The sequence below is a fragment of the Curcuma longa genome, chromosome 6 (genome assembly GCF_044706935.1).
Source record: "Curcuma longa cultivar G26 ecotype Majalengka, Jawa Barat chromosome 6, ITB_CL_G26_1.1, whole genome shotgun sequence".
NCBI classification, from domain to species: domain Eukaryota; kingdom Viridiplantae; phylum Streptophyta; class Magnoliopsida; order Zingiberales; family Zingiberaceae; genus Curcuma; species Curcuma longa.
This window is the reverse complement of record NC_133866.1, coordinates 429,346-439,192: the sequence shown is the minus strand read 5'-3', so window position 1 is coordinate 439,192 and position 9,847 is coordinate 429,346.

Here is a 9,847-nt window from a genome sequence, read left to right as displayed (position 1 = left end):
AAATGGTTAGATTAGTCTAACCTGAGTTAGGTTTGATCTATTTTAGGGTTTCGGTCAATTTTGGAGGTGTTGAATCCGGTTGTAAATTAAGTGGGGATTAGTTAGATTTAATTGGGGAGTTTAATTACTGTAGATTTAATACAATATCATTTTAGTAAGTATTGTTTGTTATTTAATTTCAGGACCTTGAGTTGATTGGTTCTATTATTCTCGGAGTGTGATTGATATTCGTCGGATTCAGGTGGGTACCCTGTACTTGGTCAATACAGGTTTTTCTTTCAGTGCATGATCTATTGCTATTGTTATCTACCCTATTGATACTTCTGCTACTTGTGCTATTTATCTAGTTGATACCTGTTGATATTCGTTGCTTGATACTTGCCAATTAACCTTTAACACGATCTGATATTATTTTATTGATACCCCTGTTACCTATGCTAGTTACCCAGTTGATACCTTATATCGTTCGTTGCTTGATACATACTGGTTGACCTCTGATTGATCTATCCATTGATAGTGCAGTCTCAACTTTTATATTGTTGACCTATGATGATCCATCTTGATTCCTGTTGATTATACTGATTTGTTGTAGCTATTATATGTTGGATGATCATCATAACATCTACATATTAGTAGTAGTTGTTGTTGACAGCATGTTGGCTGTATCTGTTATTGGCATTCCCCTGACACCGTGTTGAGGTGGCACATGGGTGAGAGCAATTGTTGCGCCATAGTTAGGTGCGACCAGGACTGGCTATATTGCCCTCCTGAGAGACACTACCCGCTCCCCACCTGATTAGGGTGTTTAGTTGATGGAGCATGTGCAGTATGTCCTGTTGTGCGCCTCAGTTCACTGCACTGGGTGAGTGATTGAGGATGGCGATTGCAGACAGTGACCATGCATGTTGCCTGTAATGTGTGCTGCATATTTGCATGCATTTGCTATTATGATTACTATTATATTGCACTGTTATTACAGCATGTTTGTGTATGACTGTTGCACTTGATTGATATATACCTGCTGCATTGTATGACATGTCATGCACTACTTGATCTTGTATGATTCTTATATCTGTTATATGATATTGATCTTTCTTTATTATTTCAGTTGATATATCATGTTCTATTACTATGATTCCTATTACCTGTTGATTATTTCTGTTACCTGTTGATTATTCATGTTATCTATTGAGTATTCATGTTATCTATTGATTATTCCTGTTACCTGTTGAGTATTCCTGTTACCTGTTGATTATTTCTGTTGTATATATTCATTCTGGGCTGTATACTCTTGTTATTCATGCTGATTTATCTTTTCATGCACTTCTATTCTGTATCCACTGAATATCTAATGTTCACTACCCCAGACCCTGGGGTTGCCTTATTTTCTCCCCAGGTAGCAGATAGGTTTCACTTGGAGCTTGGAGATGTTGCTTGATCGTATCCATCTCACAGCAGACGAGGTTTTTATGTAGTGGTTTGTATGGTTTCTCGTGTTTGTGTGTTATATGGATTGTAGTTGTGTTGTTATGAAGTTTTCTATATTGTTGCTGCATAACTCTTGTGATATTGTGTGGTCTTGTTAATTTTACGTTTTGTTTTAGTTGCATGAGTTAGTCTAGTTGTTGTGGTCATGTAGGCCTTATATCTTATCTGTTATGTATGTGTGTTGTGTGTGGTTGGACGTGTTGTCCATATTATGGCCGTGTTGGCCTTTTTGTACATATGTATTCAGGGAATTATCATAGTTACAGGAGAGATGCTGTCGAAATTTTTCAGACGACCTCCTGGGACATGACATGTTGTTTGGTAGTTCTGTATCTTAAAACCCTGCACATCGAGATTCATGTAATTCTAAGGTCAAAAATAATTTTTCTAGTGTACTTACCTCTAAGTTCTTTGAGATGTAATATGAGTCCACTATTGAAGACCATTCTTAGATTCTTGGAAATGCATTCAATGCATATCTAAGAGTGTCTCAATTTATCAATATTTCTTTGAGATTCTTGAGGCCGATGATTAACTCTCTAAGCTTCACATGTAGTTGCACAACCTTTTATCCATTTTTTAATTGGAGATGAGTTAGTTGATTCATCAGTAAGTCCCTTCTGGCTAACTTTATGTTTGATGTCCCTTCATGAAGTTCCAGAAACATTTTCTAGAGGTCTTTCACCAAGTTATAGTGGTCTATCCGATTAAGTTCTTGTATAGGTAAACCATTCAGGAGATGGAACTTTGTCTTATCATTGGTTGTGAACTCATCTTGTTGCTTGTTGGTCCATCTCAGTTCATTGAGTTCTTCCTTGTTCCTGGGCACTTCAAAATTATCTTTAATACATAGCATTATTTCAAAATCAATTTTGAAAAATACCTCCATTTTTCTCTTCCAAATGGTGAATTTGCCATCGAACTTTAGTGGGTGGATGTTTGCTTTGGTCATTCTTCCTGATCTAGTTGTTTAGTTGTCAGTTAGTCCTTATTAGCGATCTGGCTCTGATACCAATTAATAGTGTAGTGGAAGCTTTTCTTGAATCGCTAGAGGGGAGGAGTGAAGATCCATATGCAAATTAAAATAATCACTTTTCTCTTGCTAACTTTTCGCAAGGACACAATTAAAATCGAAGTAAAACATGAAAAACTACAAGGCACAAAATGTACTTGATTACAACTCTCAGGTTGTTAGTCCAAGACTATCCAAGCTCCAATCAAAAGTCTACTCATCGGAATTGATCTGGAGACGGAGAAATCTCATACAACGGTTGAGTACAACACTATTAAAACAAACTAAACAAAACAAATAATTCGGGTATGTATTTTTTTTTCAAACTTCAGTCTACTTATAATCTTCACCTTAATCTAACCGTTGTGTTGGTGCGACACTTTCGAACTCCTACATTCGTCGATTCCTAATCCGATCTGTCAATGGTTCGCTAACAGGTCTGGATGACTCCTCGCGATCCGGACGCCTGGAATCTCTCTGGGCACCTGGACGTCGCTAACATGGACTTCATCCTCATTCGCTTCGGCAACGGTTCGTGCTGACTTGGCTTGGGTTCTCCGAGCATTGAATATCATGGCGTCCGCCCGAAGGGATCTGAGCGCTTGGACGGCGACCTGGAGAATGGTCAACTTTGTGTTGACCATTTTTCTCTTCCATTCTCCATTCTATTTGGTCGCTTTGCGCAGTTTTCCTTTTAGCTTCTCATCCCTCAAATGCACCAAACCCTTCCGGCGTTCCTCTTGTGCGTCATTTTTGCTCTGTCGAAGTATTTTTCTGCAGCTCCTCATACCTTGAATGCATTGAGCCCATCGACTCCTTTCCTGTGTTATCCTTCTCGCTCGCTTATGTCTTCTGCCAAGATTTGTCATCTGAATATTAAATGTGATCCCCTAAGTCCCAGTACACTTAGACACACGTGTCAAATATTACAAGATCTAATTTTAATCTTATTTAATCACACATCAAAACTCCATTAAGGTACTAACAACAAATAAGCTTAACTTTGAACTTTTGCCATCATCAAAATCTGGGTTCGATTATCTGATGTTCCCTGTAGCAACAAGGACTTCCATTTCTTAGAGACATATTCTCTGAGACTTTCTTTACCTAAAGACTCCCTTATTATGAGCCTTCACTTGCCTAGAGTTAATTTCTCTAAGATTTTAACCTTTCTTGACGTTTGATCAATCTTGATTTGTTAAGACTTCATCACCCACCTAACATTCTATCCTCTTTGACATGTTCAACTCCATTTTCTACTAGTATTTGATTCTCATTGACCTATTTGAGATTTCCTCTACTAAATTCAATCCTTATTGACTTATCTGAACTTCCTTTGTCATGTATATGATCGTCACTAACCTACTTGAGATGTCACTGCCAAGTAATCAATCCTTATTGACCTACCTGGACTTTTTTGCTTCACATCCAGTCATCAGCAATGTGTTGAGACTCTATCATTTGTTTGGTATCTGGTCCTCCCTAGATATGTTTGAACTTCCTCTTCCAACATCAGTTAGACTTCTCCAGTGTTAAGTATTTGATCTACTTGATTTACTTGGACCTCGATCAACTAAATGTCTAGTCAACCTTGACCTACTTAGATTTTCCATGTGCCAACTTCATCATTAGAGTTTTACCACTCTAGCACTTGATAGACTTTCGCATCTACTAACACCTATTGAACTTTCTTGATTGCTAAGTGTTTGATAGACCTCGACCTACTTAGACTTTTCCAATATCAAGCATCTAGTCAACCTTAACATACTTAACATACTTAACATAATGAATAAACATATTATTTAAATATCAAAATGCAAGTCTTCGTCAATCTAACCGTGTACTGATTCACTAATAATCTTTCCTTTTTTATATTTAATAATATATTTAAATTAGGATCATCCATCAACCTATAATTTTATCTCCTATGTCAAACTTAAGTGAATGCTTTCTAACTTAAACCCTTCATTTCTCCCCCTTTGGCATACATCAAGAAGGTTTTTCAAAAATCTTCTTGATCAAAATTCAATTTTCAGGTCAAGCTCTTAATGAAGATGCCTTAACCTTCCAATCTCTCCTTTTGAAAATTCATTTAAAGCTCAACTTTTAGCTATACCTAAGATGGGTACTTCACTTTTCCCCCTTTAAGTCAAAATATTTTGCCTTTCATCCAACCAAGGTAGGTACCTCTCCCTTGTTCCAAACTTCTTCTCAAGTTCTCTCATCTAGGAAAGTCCCTCTCTCCCTTAAGAAAATATCTCTCAACCTTGGGTTACTCAAGTATCTTTTGTAGGATCGAGTTTGGATGCTAAGGGGTGAATAGAAAGTATTGCTTTTTTTTAGTTTCTCAATCTTTAAAAATGATTAGTTCATAGTAGAAACAACACATAAATACAAAGGGAAAAAGACACAAGCAAACTGTTTAACATGGGTCATAGCTCCCAGGAGCCACTACATCAATGGGCGTATGATCCGTTTGTGGATCACTCTGAAACCTTCTATTTTCTCATTTGCAACACCACTCAATGTGGAGAGACCTCATATAGATTTTGATTTATATTCTTTTTTTATAGATTCAATAATAAAATAAAGAAGTAAAAATAATAATAACAAACTTGATAAAATTACAAGCCTTTGATGATTTCTTGAGCACTTGGATTTGAAGACACGATGTTCCCATTGCTTCTATTTTTGTCAAGAAGAAGCCAACCATGACCTTTTAAATGGAGTGGCAGATTTACAAGTTGCGTGTGATTTGCCTGTCGTCAATCAACTGTTGGTGGCTCATCAATAATTTTCTAAAATATTCCTTAATCAACTATTATACAAGCAACAATAGACTAGTCGACTTCTTCGGTCAACTCATAATTAAATATATATATTTTTTACTTGAGTTCATCTTCAATCAACTCACAAACATTTTATTTGCTCCGAATTTACTTTGGTCGACTACCACAATCAACTCATAAATATTCTATTTGCTCTAAATTAATATTAGTTGACTATGTGAGTTGATTGACAAACTTTCTATTTGTTCTTGTGTCAAATCATGAATTTTGAATAGTTTTGTGATTTCATTAGTAGACTAATTTATATCTATCAATCAACTAGTACTGTGCTATAAACCTTTTTCTAGAATTTGTGGTATCATTAGTCGCTTGTTCAACACCATACCAAAACTCAGATTATAATCTGAATTCAAGGTTTTTTACTTTTCCATGTACACTAGTTGATTGTTGTATTATGACTCGACCATCCTAATGATCGAGTGTCACCTATCTTTATGTTCTCACTTGTCCCTAGGGTTGCAATCACTCAAAGACTCTCATCATCATATCTTACCATGTGCTAAAAAGCTTATGTGCTCATCATCATATCTTACCATGTGCTAAAAAGCTTATGTGCCATCTGGACTTCTATGTCTAGAGTCTCCTTGTCTATGAGTTTTTATTTGTCTAACATTCGCTACCTAATATGTCGAGACTTTATATGATACCAAAAGTATAATCCTTGATCCTCTAGACTTTCTGCCTAGCATCTGGCCTTCCTAGCATGTTGGGACTTCAACTCTATCTTGAATCCAGTCTACGATTTTTTTCTGGACTTCCTTGCCTAGCATCAAGTCTCCCTAACTTTCTAGGGTTTTACCTTACCCAAGCACTTAGTGTCCACCTTCTTGTATTTCCAATTATAGTTTATATGTCAAGTTACCTGCATCTACATGCTTGATACCCCATTTGAGATCACAAAGAGTACCAAACTTAAACATAGAAACTCATGCAATACCAAATGCTTAGGGCATGATTGCACTAGGAAAAACTTCATTTAGGTTTTGTTATATGATATGAGAAGTTGGGTGATGGATAAAGTCTACTTTAAACGGATTGTCAAATATCAAAAGAAGAAAGATTGTTGGTCATACTTTAAGGTTTTAATTTTTAAACAATATCATTGAACCCTAAATATATTGTTTAATAATTGATAGAATGCAAGACTTTTAACCTTGTGATCATGGGGTCTATTTTCATAGTGTGTAAAATGAATATATTATAAATGATATATCAAGTACGTCAAGATTGATATAGTACTTGACATTGAACAAAATCTAAATTGGTCAATGTTAATTAGATATTTGCTAAAAAAAAGTCTAACAGGTGTTGGCCGTGGAAGTCCAAATAGGTGCAAGTCAATGATGAAAGTTTAGGCAAGTCTAAGAATACTATATGCTTATAACAATTAAAGTACTAGAGGAGTGAACTCTAAGCAAATAGAAATCTTAGCGAGTCAAAGTTGACCTGAGGTTAAGCAAGTGGAAGTCACAATGAGTCAAGGGTGATTGACATTAGGCAATGGAAGACATCATAGAGAAATAGTCTCTAAACATTGGAAGTCATAGTAAATCGAGGTCAAATTGTACTAGGCAAATGAAGGAATCAATCGATGCAAGGTTTCATTCGACTTAATAAGTTGATTTGGTACTCAACTTAAGTTGAATTGCTAATAAACAAAATATATTTGTTCATGAGTTAATAGACTAGGCAGTTAACTGAGGTATGATCAATTAGTTGACTAATAAAAATTAGTAGTTGACTGATAAGTTTAAATTCAAATTATTATAATCATTACACAAGATACGGTTTGAAAAAAGTCAAAGTTTATCATCAATAATCAACTTATAACGATACAATAGTCGACTAATGAAATAATCATTTGACAAATTAGTCAAGAGTTAAGAGCGGTTGGCTAATAACTTAATTAGCAGATGATGAATGCTTAATCCAAGGGATTCAATCTATATTTTATCTAGATATGATTATAAGAAATAGTTGATCGAGGAAACAATCAATAAATTAATGATTGTGATCCATGGAAAGTGATCGAACCAATCTAGATTAGTCAACTGCTGAAGGATAAACACTGAACTTATGACACAATTATTAAAAGAACTAGTAATGATCCAATGATCTAGTCATAAGTTCATTTGAATTAGTCAATTGATAGATTTAAATTAGTTGTCTAATTGACCGATTCTAGAAAACAATAAGCAATTATAGATTTCTACAACATCCATGATCAATCTCAAGTGTTGCTGCATTTCAAAGCCATTATAAGCAATAAACAATGTAAAAAAGCGAGCAAACAAAGTTTTTTTTATGCATGTTTTATTCCTTGTATTATTTTTGGCATTTCCTTGTATTCTTATATTTCTTATATTTGATGTAAGAACAAAATTTGTAAGTGATTTCTCCTCTTCTGAAAGGTGTTCAAAGAGGATAAAAGATAATGATTTCAAGACTGATCCATCCTAAAGTGTCAATCAACTCAAATTGAGTTATCCATTCATCCAAAACTTGTTAGCACACTCTACTTCTGCAAAAAAGGTGGAATCCGTCATCTTAGCGGCCCCACATGATCAGTCCCACGATCATTTGTGAGGAGGTAAATCGAAAAACTACAGTTGGTCACAACGCAGGAGGGTATTGTCTGGCTTCGCTAGGATTCGAACCCTTGCCCTCTTCTACAACTCTACTACGTCGTAACCAACTCAGCTATGCCTCGAGGGCTTATTAATTATCAAGTTTGGATCCATCTTATTTAGCACACTCTAGAACTTTCTAGAGTAGGATGGATCCAAACTTGATAATTAAGATTTCATTGGATATTAATTTCCTAGGTATTTTATTAAACATAAGACTACTCTAAAGTTTCAACTTTCTTAGTTTATGTTTAACTACTCTCTTAAATTTAGTTAACACATCCTAAACTCTTTTAATGTGATAGAATCACACTCTTAGGGATCCCATATCAAATGATAATGAATCCCAGTTAGCTCAAAATTAAACAAAAAAATGAGCAGAGTCAAGAGAACCCCAAGTGAAACGATCTCCCTATTTGGCACAAATCTAGGACTTTTAGGATAGTCAACACACTTTTAGCCAAAATATATTTGACAACAACTAGTTTCTCACATCGAATCAACTGAAGTCATTTATAGTTGACTAGTTGCACCTTTGGTCGAAATTTTTTTACGATCCTATAGAATTTAAAATTAGAAAAATATGACTTAGGGAAGCCTTAGGAGTGTAATAATCATTTAGGACCAACTTGAGGTGTTTATGCCACCTCAAAAACCTTTGACCAAAAGTATTTGAGGTACTACAGAACTCAAAATCAAGAAAATTAACACATTTACAAACTCAATGAAATCTCAAAATGTAATAACGCCCATTTGATATGAATATGAGTGTTCTATAATCATCAACCACTTTTCACCAAAGTTAGTTGACAACTCTATAACTGCCAAGGTATTAGTTTAAAGTATTGATGAATTCCAAATAAAAAATGGATAAAAATCAAAAGGATATTTCTTTTAAAAAAAAATCAAAGGGTGCCTCACTATATTTTTCATACCAAATATAACCTTGTTATATCATTGTTGTTGTGTTAGCTATGGAATTAATAATTGCTACAACGTGAAAAAATAAATAAATTTAACTTGCCAAAAAATCTTTACATGGAATACTTTTATATCAAAATTTTTTTTTACCATCTTAATCAAAATTGCTCAAACTTACAAAATCCATTCAACATATCAAATTCACCATTAAACTGTCATAATAATGATTAATTGGCTGTTATAATATCATAACAACTATTAATTAACAGCTACAATAGTGTTGCAACTAATTAATTGATTGCTATAATTGTAGCAACCAATTAGTAGCTACTATAATTTTTTTACAATGAATTTCACCATGTTAAAATGATTTTAATAAAAATTGTGCAATTTTGATGAAGTTGATATAAAAATGTTCAATGTACAATTTTTTTTATCAAATTTAATTAATTTTTTTATATATTATGTAGTTATTTCATAATTATTATACATTATAATTGCTACGTCGTAGTTATTATAATAATATTAGAATAAAAATATGTTCAGTATGAAAAAAATGCAATGGAGCATCCTTTTGATTTTTTTAATGTCTTTTTTTGACAATTCAAGGACATCCTTCTAATTTTTGTCCAGTTAAAATTAAGTTAAAATTTTTATTATTATTCTATCTACTTCCATTGGAGCAAATTAATACCACTAAAAAATGATATGTATAAAAAATTATATATGAAATTAAATTAAAATTTTATTATATTTCAATCAAACGTTTTAATTGATCAATATGACAAAATGTTAAGTCATATTAAATTTTAATTTATTCCATTTCTATTTCAACGTTTTTTTCCTTCTTTATTTTTTTTTTCAAAGTATCTTATTGCAAAAAAAAAAAAACATTTGAAAGAAACTTATGCCCCTTTTATCATTCATATTATATATATATATATATATAT